Source organism: Plectropomus leopardus, chromosome 20, assembly GCF_026936395.1.
Source record: "Plectropomus leopardus strain MGB_pleo_1.0 chromosome 20, ASM2693639v1, whole genome shotgun sequence".
Taxonomy (NCBI): Eukaryota; Metazoa; Chordata; class Actinopteri; order Perciformes; family Serranidae; genus Plectropomus; species Plectropomus leopardus.
Window position 1 is genome coordinate 12,783,144 of NC_142195.1, and position 13,554 is coordinate 12,796,697.

The 13,554-nt window shown below is 38.9% G+C and overlaps 1 protein-coding gene across 1 annotated transcript in view; it reads left to right on the top strand.

The window, feature by feature from the left end:
- The window catches only part of astn2 (astrotactin 2), a 360,618-nt gene that overhangs the window by 181,282 nt on the left and 165,782 nt on the right, over window positions 1-13,554 (top strand). The window lies entirely within an intron of this gene.

Below are 13,554 nucleotides of genomic sequence, written 5' to 3' on the forward strand. Positions count from 1 at the left end.
ATTAAATCCATGAAAGGTCTCAGATTTAGATGACTAAAGTGGCAGAGCGGTATTACAAAAACTTAACTTTGGGCTATGCGCATAGAAATCTTGAAAAACCCCAAACAAATGTCAACAAGGTTATGGATTTGGCAATCCCACAGTGCAATAACAAACTACTGGCAACACAAGACTTGTGTTTTTTTCATCCAACCAGCCGGTAGGAGCTGGCATGCATCAGTGCAGCTGAACATCACAAAACATGTCAGAGCATCAGCTACAGATTAAAACGATCACCCATCTATGGAATCCAACTGACACCAGCCGGAGCAGTGATATTTCATTTGAAAACCAAATTGCCTGCCGTTGCTGCATAGAGAATGTTGCACTTGTCACATAATTTAAAGGAAAGAAGAATATTATTGTGATATAGGAGTTCAAAATATGCTTGTGCATCACTGCATGTTATTATTTTACCCTGTAGCCACAAAAATCACCAGCACACATGATAGCACATAATGCACAGTTATTAATAGGCTACTGATGCTGTGATGTGTTTTAATCAAAATACCAGTTTGGAGAAACTGATTAATTGGTGTACTGGATACTAAAAGGCTTTGCAGTTGTAACATATGTTATACCCCAGTTGTGCCACCTCTACACATCGTACATCCTGCCCACCACATCTGGCACCATTAGAGGTCCTTTTGAGAAACGTTGTTTTGCGAAATATACATACTTAATCACACTGAAATTACACAAAAAAAACATACCTTTCATAATATTTTAAGTATGACAAGAAATATGGAAACCAACTTGTTAAAAAAACACACAAACGCATAAAAAAATAGATTATACATTTAGCTCACAAACTAAGTAATGTCCAATTGTCAATGACATGAGGAACAGATAATACTGCAAACACCGATGTGTTTACCTGAGGATGATTGAATTTGCTTTAAAAAGACTGCATACATGCGTTACTTTGTTGTTTGGCTCCACACAGTACTTCTTATCTATTTTATTTGTGTTTATTTTGTAAGAAGGTTGTTGTATGTCCATTTTACCCGCAGCCCTTTCTTCTAGGGAGAAATATAAACAAAAGCCTCATAGCTGCACTGCCTATTTCTCACCTACAATGTTTTCAGAAATGTATTTTAATGCCCCATTTCACCGATATGGCAAGAGTTTGTCAACAGGAAGCGGGTGCCACGCCGCACAGTGAAAATGGAGGCTGATCAAACAGTAAAACTAAGCAGTTCTGATCAAAAAATAAGATAAAAAATAGGCCCAGATGTTTTCAGAAACATGTTTTAGCTTACTGTTGAACTGAAATATGAGATTCGGCCGACTGCCATTGTTTTGCATGGACAAGTCCAAATTACGTCACCCACCAGTAAGAGTGAAGCATTTTGGTAGTTTTGGTAATTTTCTACACCTTAAGCAAAAGCATCCTCTTTCTCAGTTTCCTCTGATCTTGTAGCACCAGTTTCAAAAGTATTTGCACCTTTCTGCTGTAGAGTCAGCCTAGTTTCATGTAAGGACATTGTTTATATTGGAGAAATACTTATTTATGAAAATACAAGATCCTGAATCTTTTTTTTTTATGATCAAGTAGCTGTTTGATATTAGCGGTTGCCCTCTCACATCACTGACACAGAAACCAGCAACTGAGAATGCACAGATCTTGTTCAGGACTTTGAGGTGCCTCGTTTTAGATACTAATGCCATCATCGGTTCAGACAGCTAATAGGGGAAATGTGCTTAACATAGCTGAGGTCGTTTTTATACCCTGACAAGGTATGTTTGAATGTACCTGTTGCATGATTGGAGCTGAGCTAGACTGTGAGCACCCACACTGACCCAACAGAGGTTGATGATATGGCTGACCTTGTCCTCAGATAACGACTTTCACACCGTGGACAGCATTTTAACACTAAGTTGTTAATCATCCCTGCATGTCACGGGGCGCCATTATACTGGTCATAAACTGCTAAAAGTAGCTCTGGACTGAGAATATATTAAAACACATTTGTGCAGAAGATGCTCACCTTAACTGACTACATTTCTCAGAGTCTTCTCTGCACTTAATCTCGATTTTTGACACCAGAAATTCAATAAACTCATTTGGAATTCAGAAAGCCTAAAACGCAGTAATCACTGGATGCCGAATATTTATGTCTAACATGTATCATATAAGTTGTTTGTTTCAAATTTTTTAACCACCATCCAAACTTTTCAGACGCTTTATTAAATTGCCTCAGGAGCACAGAACTCCCGAGGCAATTGTACACATCTGCTTACTCTGACGCAAATGGGATTGCAGCACGGCTCTCAATTAATTAGCCAAGGTATGTCACTTACTTTGAAAGAGGGTTGTGATCAGTGATGGCGAGCTAAAAAATGAGGACATGTTTCAGAGCAACAACAGTTTACAGCCATACATCTGCTATATGCCGATTTGATCGGATTCAGAATACTTATGACAAAAAAAAATTACAGTCTCTCCGTTTAGCTCCAAGGCAAAGCAATTATGCTACAGCAATTATTCCCTTTGTGCATTTCCTTTTTTCTTGACTATCACTCAAGTGCCATCATTATTGTGTGATGAATAGACCTCACCGCGTTACATCACAAACGCAGGTGCAAATTGAGCACTGGAGTAGAAGGCAAGCTTAGTTTTTGTTTACTCTGCAGCAGAGGAGCTCCATTTGGGTTACAGCAAGTTAAGCCATTCATCAGTGGAAGAATGAGACTTGATCAAAGTGGCGAGCATGTCTCCTGTTGTCACTGCCTGGAATTACACCGACTGTCTTTTTAGAATGCACTCATGCCTCGATGTATGAGCTCCATTAAGATATTGGCATCTTATTTAGTAACGGTAACTTAAAGTGAGATATTATGTCTGACATTTCATAGCAACATGACATATTACATATTAACCATTGTAATAGATAGAAACCAAACCATCTTTCTTGTCTGCCTGTTTGAGTTGAAGTGCGTAGATATTATTCATTCTTAAATGGCATTGCACCAGGAAATAACTGAACTTTGAAAACGTGAAGGTGGAAACACACATCATATGACTGATTTAAAAGCCCCCTTTAATTGGAATAATAAGTTAATGATGTGTATTTGCTTAATGATCAGTTCCTGTAACATACGAGGATCTGTCAGCTCATCATGAATAATGCAGACAACTCATTATCCAAAGCATTTTTGTGGAACAGTGTCCCGTGGGACTTTATGAAGTTTCTGGCTGATGCACTTTCCCAGAGTGTTTATGCAGGCATTGATGTAATCAGTCAGTCATGATAGACATGTTGATCCGGGGAAGTGGAGAAATGCACTGTCACTGTGGCATTTAAAAGACGTAACCCCAGTTTCACTTCTGCCATTTCGTCTCACTGGAAAGTGGGTGTCAAGGTGAGTGTCAGTGTAACGGAGCATAGCTTTTAACTGGAAATATTTGGTCTCTTTGTTATCAGTGTCAACTGACCTCACATCAGTTAGGCTTCTTTGATAAGCCTTTTAAAGAAGCTTGAGTTAGAAATGCGCACTCAGTATGTGCGGCTGTTTCTATATTATCAGGTACATGACATACTGTCAAAGAAATGAAAATACTTTATTTGACCAAAATCACACACAAAAAGCGATTTCTCCAGCTTTCTGTAGTTGTATCTAGCCTTGCTGTTAAGCTCAGCTTTTTTTTGCCTGGTGGAGCTAAATGGAATTTTAGTATTTGTGGTGCTAGAAGCATTGAAAAATAACTTTTGGTTATTCACTGGATGAATCCAAAGACTTTGCTTTTTGTATTTTCATTGTGAATGATTTTCTCCTCTCCAATTCGTTTTGCTTTCTTTTTTTAAAAAAAACTTTTTTTTAAACTGCAACCGTGAAACACAACATTCATATCAAGAATTTTTATTTTTCATGGTTACGTAAATTTGTCAGTGTTGCCTCAGATAACGAAGGCCAACCTTGACCAAAGTCAATCTTTCGTTTTTTTACCTGGTTGGTCTTTTATTTCCTGAGAGAAAAGGAGTTGTGGTTTTGGATACATTTAAAATACAGGATGCTGTGTGATGCATTTATCCTGATTGGTTTAACCAGTGCATGCAAATTTCTGTGCCCTTCTCCACAGGGGTGAGTGCACACAGCTTATTAGAGTGTAAAACCTGTGTGAAATAGAACAAGATGCCTCCCTGATTTCACTCTAACTACATACCTTATTGGTATGTTCTCTTGACACACTGTATTAACCTGTTTGACGAAAAGGTTACCAAAATAGCTTGTTCAACTATTTACCTATAAAACAGTACTTAAAATGCACAACCAATTATAAAGCCGCGGAGCTGTATCTCAAGATTTGCTCACTTTATTCCCATTTTATTTGCTCTTCAGTGACTTCACTAGTACAGTCCTTGACATTTAAAGCCAGGCACTGTAGGGGAAGATTTATTCTGGTAAATGCCCATACTATACTGTAAGGTGTTTTTAAAACATAAAAGGGATAAAATTGCTCATAATAATAAAAGCTGAGCTTCTGCTTTTGCAGAGTTCAGCTCTTAGCTCCAGTTTATTATTGCTTGTATAAAAGGGATTATTTACGAAATGAGACATTCAGTCCATAAACTCTGTACATAGGAATCTGGCATCACTCATTTGTCAGTATATGGACAGTTTTAAATTATTACATTTGTTTCTTTGCTGTTCTTTGATAAGTGAATGCAAGGTTACGGAGCCAAGCACACATAAATAGCCTGACATTTGTGAATTAACCTCCAGTTAATACTGTGCTTGCCTTGGCAGTACAGTACCTTTTGTTCAAAGTAAACATTCACATACTTTATAAGCTTTTCCTTTAACAGCAGAACCCTGAACAGGATGCAAAACATAAAGTATGTTGCCCTGTTTTGCTGTGTTCGGTGTTTGGCCTGGTTAACAGATCAATAACAACATCAGTGTTGGAATTCAGGCTGAGCTTCTTTTTCTCAGTTGTGTCAAGAAACACAGAGCTTTTGCTATACCTCCAAGCCATTATTATGATGCGCACAATCCAAGTTTACCTTGTACTTGTGCTAGATGAAAAAAAAGTTTCCTTTTCTGTCAACAAGATAAGTAAAGAGATTGATCGTTGGTCAATACTGAATGTATTTAGTTTGTAACACTTTACATTCCAGCTCAGTAACAACGTGGCAATGATGGGGTAATCATTAATCATTAACATATTGGTAATAATTAAGCAATACTGTCGTAATAGCAGTGGGAATGTCTGGGTAGTATTAGACTGAAATTCATGTAGCAGGGTGATCAGGGGCCAAAAACGAAGGGTGACTAGAGATCACTAGGGATCACTCCAGCCATGGTGCAGCAATGTGCGATTAAAGGCAAATATTGGCCAGGAGTGGGAGGCCAGTGGCTCCTCTTATTGCTGGCCCCTCAGACCACACCTATATTCAAACTTACCTTTCAGTGTGATTTAAACTACCCCGTAGCATTTTGTGATTTTATCTTGCACAGTTGTGACGTTATGCATTGCCAAAATATGTCAACAGACAAACATACAGACATAAAGACATTTGGCAAAATACTCAAAATGACATACGTGGTGGTTCCTGCTACAACTGGTGGCACCTTGATCACATTTTGCCATCATGAGACACACACACACACACACACACACACACACACACACACACACACACACACAGACACACAGACTCACAAGGGGAAAATGACTAATAATGGCTGCTGGTAATAATGGGGAAACACATTTGAAAATACTAATGAATCAAAACTATTTAGGAATTGAAAAGTTATATTTTGGTAACAATATTGTAACCTGCTAAAAATAAAATAAGGTAATGGAGGTTTATGTTCTCACAGTATTACCGCCAACTATAACACCTTAAAAATCACAGGAAAATTCTTGGAAGTTGAAACTGGTAATTACCGTATGATAATGCAATCATCCTACCCCATGTCCCAAGCAGTCCCTTTTGTTTCATAGTAATATTGTAAAAAAAAACATATATGTTTAATGTTGTGGCCTGTTACCTGGAAATGTTTCTGTGTGATAACCATAAATCGGTGCTGCAAAGTTGCTGAATTTCATGTTTTTTTTAATTGGTAATTACATGCTATTACTTTCATAATCTCATTATTAACAAAATATTACCCCACTGCTACCGTGTTACTACAGAGCTGTAATGTAAAGTGCAACTGTTTAGTCTTTTCCCAACCATCAATTTTATATTTGAATAATTAGTTCTCTTACTCACTGTCCCATTAGCAGTGATTGAAATCTTCTATTAGCATTGCGTTCCTGCTGCTTATTATTGAACCAAAGCCAATCTGTTGACAAACATGTCATAAATATCACAGTGTGTGATATTCAGACACACTAGACTGTGCTCCAAGCCTAGTATTTTTGTCAATAAGGAACTGTTAATAACCTTCAGTGGCTGCTGACACTACACACTGGTGATTTACGACCTCACTCACTATGACCAAGTGAACCATCAAAATGTGCCACTGCCAATAATCCAGTGCAACTGCAAGAGTTGACACAAGAAAAAACATTAAGTGCATAAATCCCCTTCGTCTTACTCATATCTACATCAAAATATGTTTTACAGGTCAAAGAATCGATGTATCAGTTCTTATTTTATCGCTTAGAGTCACCTGCCTTTTTTCAGCTACTAGATTTTTCCTTAGTGATTACAGCAAGCTTAAAGAAAATGCACTCTATTCTGTGACGAAAGTGCTTGATGAGAGTCAGCATATTTGTGGGGAGCTGGAGCAAGAGCATTAATCAAGTGCAGGGGCAGACCAATAACGGGCTCTGTAATCATGCTGGAGCAGCGCTCTAAGTTTGGGCATCGTCGCCTGGTCATTCATCATCTGGAAAAGCAAGAGGCAGAGAGGGAGATTAATAACAAGTACATTAGTCAGTGTTTAGATGCAGCCGATGTTCTTCTGGGTCAACCAACACAGTCACGGTGCCAAAAGAGATGATCTTGATTAGCTAATGATTTGGAAAAGGAAACATTGTCAGGGCATAAGTTTGCTGTTGATTTCTGTAACAAATAATTTCTGTATCCAACAGAATAAAGTTCTTGGCCCTTCTATACACCTTTGTGGATCAGTTCTCAAGCTTGTGTTGATTAAACAATGAGGGGCAGACTTCGCTGAATACTCTCAGCACTCTGTGCCATCATTTAATATGTTGTAATAGCCCTATTTTTTATTTTCTTCAGCATTTGTTTTAGCAATTTTCCTCCTTCTGGACTGTCTTGCAACAGGGATCTTGGAATTGATTGTTTTTTCATTTTCGACTCACTATTCCCTCTATCCAAAAGGAGAGCCTGTTAGCATGCAACTCACAGCTGAGGCAGCCCATTATTTTTGTCTGCCTCACCTTCCCCACCCTCTGTTTTCCTCTGAATTAAGGAGTCATTTGTCAGTGCTTTGAGTGCCTGCCAGAAAGAACTGATGCACAGAATGCCATGTGTTGCCTGTCTAATTCAGAAAAAATTGAGTTGCCAAATAAAGAGAAGAATAAGACATGGGGGACCGAGACAGAGAATGAACTTTTTAAGATTTTGGTATAGTGCAACAACAGCACAATATTCCTTTGTGATTGCACCAGCAAAAGGGCAATGTAGAGGCAGTTACCAGACCATAGCAAGGAGGTTTGGGATCCTCAAACAGAATTGTTTTTTTAACATAAATAGTAAGTCTCAATTATAACCTGATCCCTTGCCCTATCCATTCTGCTTACATTTGTGCAACTGTGTGGAGGGATCACTGTAGTATGTGACATTCAGAACCAGCCCATGCATAAGGAAAGATGACAATAAAAACCTTTCAACAGTGCGCTCATACCAGTGCTGACTTTTAATTTTCCACCAGCCCTAATCAGAAGCACGTGTGCCAGATAATGAAGCAAACATCATACAAATTTAAGTTCTCTATTGCTACCCCAGGCACATAAACCTACAGCCACACTTTCCTAATACTACCTTTCTTTGACAGTGGCTCTAAAATCACAGTAAGTGCAGTCAATTAAAGGGAAGCATCACTTTGCCTGAGCTGAATTTATGTGAATTGCCTTTTAATCACATATATGCCCCATCTACCTTATAGCGAGTGCTGATTGTGTTAGGGATGCTATACATTTACTATTGAACAGTACACATCCATAAACAGCAATTCAGCAGCTGAACAATTAAAGTATCTTTAAATATTCAGTGTGACTGATGCTTTCTGTGTCAGTGTGTAGACTGCATCTCACAGTTTAGCTTCTTATTGATACCTTACCCTCCCCCCTTAATGTGAAGTGCCCTCTAAAGACACTCGAGGGGTATTGGGTCTAGTTGATTAGTATCAGTCTGAGAAATGGCAAGTCTTTACAGAACTGTATTTTAAACAGATGCTATGGAGATTACCACACAAATACTACACATTGTGTTAGAATATATACAGTAATGACAGATCAACCCAAGTAGATAATGGGTCTAATCAAGAGTCTTCTGATTATCCGTGACTCATCACATCACAACGCTCTTGATCCTAGGTCACTGTTTAAACCAGGTGTTCTGATATCAAACATGATGCAGAAATTGCAGAATGGATTTGGGGGACATAGTGTTTGTAGCTGTGTGATTTTACTGTGACCCAGGCATTGTTGGCCAGCAACCAAAAACAACTATATGTATACAAACAGTGGTAGATTTTTCTTTGCATTATGCTGTCACATGATGGTGACCCTCTCATCCACCGGGGGAAAGTCCCAGCCTTGAAGAGCCAGCTGGTGATTTTTCAGTAGTCCTACAATTGCCTGGCATATCTCGCTTTGGACAATTCCTGAGTAGGAGAGTCCACTGTCTGTTAAGGTGTTTGGTTCCAAAGGGCAGGGCGGTGCATAGAGGTGAGCACAACTGCATTTGTTTGTACTTCTCAACTTCAAGCACCAAATCAGGCAATTTTCTGAAAAGTGGGAACTTGGACTTGTCCTCAGTAACAATATCTGTTGCACCCCAGGCCTTGTAGGGTCTTTGGCTCTGGAACAGTTGCCAGCTTGTTTGGACCAAGGAGATTATCATTTGGTTCCAATGCACCAGGGAATGTGTTTCCCTTTTTGCATTAAGTCAATTGATTGGGAGCAACGGACTCTGACATGAGTGAACCCTGTGCTGTTTTTAATATTCATCAATGAGCAGCTCAGGTCTTGAGATTGTCTGGTTCAGTGATAAGGGTGCGTAATTTCCGTTGTACTCACATGATGTTTACTTTTTAGCTTCATAGGTCTATAATGTCTCATGTGCATCACAGAGTTTGCAGCTGAGAGTGACAATGTGTCACATCAATCTCCCCAAGTGTGAGCTCATAGGCTATGCCCCCTGAACCACACCTGAGCATTGGTTTGTGAGCAAAGGAGTTAGATTGGCAATATAAGAAGTTGGGTTCTCCACAAGGTGGCTGGCCTCACTATGCATGACATGGCTAAAAGCTCAAAACCCAAAAAAGACCTTTGTTTTAGGCCCCTATTTTCCCATATTGAGACCATTAACTTGGTTCAGGATTCTGCAGTATTAAAAACAAACCCTTGGTCTGTCTCTTTTAGAGGTGATCAGCAACAGAGGCCCAGACCTTGAGGTAGACCTATAATGACCTAATCTGTCAGCTTTCCTGGAAGCACTTGGTGATTCTCCAGGAGGAGGTTGAAGTTGCTGGACTTCTCTGATCCAACTATGGCCCAAAATAATTTATTTTCAGCTAATCCTTTTTGATTTTGTGAAACCCATTAACAGGAGGTGTAATTATTGTATATAAACTTTAATTTTGACCTATGTCTCATCAGAATTTTTCTTCGCTGAAAAATATTATAGCTAAAGTTACACGGTTGCTTTGATAGGTCCTATAGCTGCAACAATAACTCTACTTATTATCAAAGTAAATATAGAAGAATAAACAGATGTGAACTTGAGGAAGTCTCGTTTTATGTGTTTAGAGAGTTCAGTTCACATATCCTGTGGCTATCCTAGAAATGCAGATCCAAACAAGACAGAATGAATATAATTAAATACATGAATATGAGATATCCTCCAGCAACTCTGACTGGTTGACCAAAAGGTTAATTTCCCACCCTGTTTACAAATGCCTTTTTATTTGGCCTCAAGAAACGCATGCTTGACTACGGCAGAGCTGCTCATGTGGCCGGCAAAACAGTGAACTGTAATATATTGCCAAAAAACAATGTGCTTCTGAAGAGTTGTATTTGTGCATTGCCCTAAGGACTTGGAACTTAAGAATGACATTACTATTATTGCATAATGGATATGCCATAACCATTTCGCCAGTTTTGAGCATTTCTGCTGCAAACAGAAGGTGACCCTTTAATTATCTTTAATTATCAAAAAGCATTTTCCCCATAGACTACCATTATAAAAGACACATCTACAAAACTGTTGACAGGACACCTCGAACTGTAAACAAGGTCAATTATGGCTCCTTCTATTATGAATTCTGTTGCCACGGTGGATTTATATTTGTAAAAACACCTCCAGCTTGCACCTTGATATTTAATCACATCTGTAAGTAGTATAGTTAATCACATCTATAAACAATAGTATTGTTTACACATAGGGCCTGTTATCTGAAATGATTGAAATAATGCAATTGTAAATATTGCTAATATTCCATGCTCCCTCTTGTGGTCAACAGACAAAAATATTTAGAGAAATAATTCCTCCTGTTTAATGATGCCATTCATGTCCACATCTCAATGAATGCTCAAATCAAATGGACAAAAGGCATAGTTAATAAGGTGCAATGCACAAATTAACGGCTACCATAGATGAAAAAAACAAACAAGAAAAGAAACAACTCCTGACTCCATTCATCAAATGGAACAATATCCACATTTGTACTGATGGGTTCTTCGGTAGACATTTTTTTTTTATATAGATATTCAGAGTGTGTGACAGTGAGTGATTTCCCATCAGCACAGCACTATGTCAGCAAAGGTTTTATTTTGCGAAGGGGACAGTTCCTATGTGCTGTCAGTGAGCAGTAACACCTCACCGCTCACACAAGGAAGATGTGCCATTTATGGGCTGATGTGCCATAAATCTAACATGAAAACCAAATGTTTAAAATAAAAAAAATCCCTGGCTGAAAACAGTGTGAGGTGTTAAACAGCATTCTGAATGCTGATCACACTTGGGCAGACACTATGAAAAAGAAAAAAAACAAAAAAGATAGGATTTTGTAATTGAAAAGGGAGGCAGGTGTCTGCCCACATCTACCCGCAATATATCCTTGCTTATATTAATATGATATGAATTTTGAAGGTTTTTTTGTCAATGCCGTGCACAGAGCATTGCTGCCTTTTTGATACATTTTAATGCTTTGTCTTTCATCTTTGCCTAAAGCCAATGACAAGGTCGCCATACAATTCTTTTCACAAAAATGTTCGACAGTGAATACTGAGTTATTAAGAGTTTGTTCTGCTGCCTTTGCTCATTGAAGAAACTTTGCAAGATATGGACCTTTGAAATGGCTTATATCTATTTTGAAGAGAGGTTACTTTTTAAAAACATTTTTATCAAATTAACCACAACATTTATGTGTATTACTGATTTCTGTGGCCACAAAAGTAGCCAAGTACACATAGATGGAGACACACAGTAACAGTGACAGTGACAATGCAATACATACTCGCTCAGCAGGGCATCTGTCTACCCATCATTCAAGATCGTGTTGTTGTTTGCAGAGTCGAGTCACCATCACAACACATTGTGGTCCCTGCGGTCCCATTGCGAGAGACGGGGCTTTTGTTTCTCTGCAAAGAAAAACACAGGGGTTGCTTACCCCTTCGTTCACTCTTGACAGCAGGCATGCAGAGCTCGGTGTATGGGCATGGCTGAGCATGCTGAAGAGATCACAGCAGCTGAGCTATATGGCACTGGTGAAGCTGACATTTCTCAGAAGAAAGCACAAAAATCCAGCATTTAGGAAATGATAGATTCCACCATTGTTTGTAATGATTTTTTTGCTTTCAAAGAGAAGAAGCCCTGGCACTGGCAGAGTGACTGACTCACACACACACACACACACACACACACAAACACACAAACACACAAACACACATACACATATACACACATACACATATACATACACATACGCATAGTGCACAGATCAAAGAATCTCTAACCAGACTTAATCCTGCTTGGAATTGACATGATCCCCAGAGGATGAAGCTTGCTTACTTTGTCAAAACTTGTCCAAACCTTATAGTGCCTACCTATGAGGTTGACATTTGTAGTTTTAGGTGAAATGCCCCACTATCTATTGGATGGATTGCCATGTAATTCGGCACAAACATTCATGCTCCTTCTGGGATGAATTGTAATAACTGTAATAACTCTCCTGATTTTTCATCTAGTGCCATCTCCAGGTCAGAATGACGATGTGTTCAGTGCTTTGGTTTATTACTAAATACTTGTAAAACTGATGATATTCCACCCTGTTTGAATGTTATCACCTTATTAAATCGATGTTAATAGTTGTTATCAGTGTTATAATTTTAGGTTAGAAGGCCCCTGCTACACCGAGGGCCCCAGTAATGAGTCCTACAGCCCGGAAATTAATTAGTGCTTTAGCACCTTAGGTTCCCTCGTCCCCTCAAAAAATACATTGACTTTGAGTCAATGTATTTTTGAACGGGGTTTTAGTTAGAAGCCTGACATATTGTCAAAAAACTAAGCAATCCAAGCAGACCACTCTTTAAGACCAAAAAAAAAAAAATCATTAGCAAGAAATTGGGTAAGTGGTGTTTCCAACAGCATTTGTCCCCCCAAACATGGGAGAGGTTTTTTTTTGTGTTTTTTTTTTTACAGATTATTTTTTTGGAGAGCTTTTTTTGCCTTCATTCCATAGGACAGCTCAAATGTGAAAGGGGGAGAGAGAGGGAGGAGAGGGAGGTTGACAGGCAGCAAAAAGCCGAGGCTAGCATCGAACCTGCAGCCGCTGCAGTGAGGACACAGCCTTGGTAAACGGGTCGCCCACTCCATCCACTAAGCCACCATGCACGCCAACATTGGAGTTTTTTAACTGCGCCACTGCGTCTGTATCCTTGAATGTTTTTTTTTTTTTTTTTTGGTGACGCATTGAAATATTTCTGGCTGCTTGTACCCCCAAATATGGGTGGTTGCTAGCAAGTCGTCATTCTGTTTCCAGCAGTGTTTGTACCCTGTATTTCCAGTGACATTAATTTCCCAAAATGTTTTTTTCAGGGACACATTGTGGCATTTCCAGCTGTGTTCCTTTCTCCGAAACATAGGTGGTCTTTAGCGAGTCATCATTGTGTTTCCAGGGTTGTTTGTGCCACAAGTGGGTGTTTTAAGCCAAATCTGATCTTTTCCCAACCATAACCAAATATTTTTTGTGTCTGTACTTAATCACGCAACAACCACGTCATTGAAATGTAAAGAAACATCAAGTTTGGCCAGCTAGCCATTTGATGATGTGATTATTTCATTCTAAATATACTAGTCGGTGTAG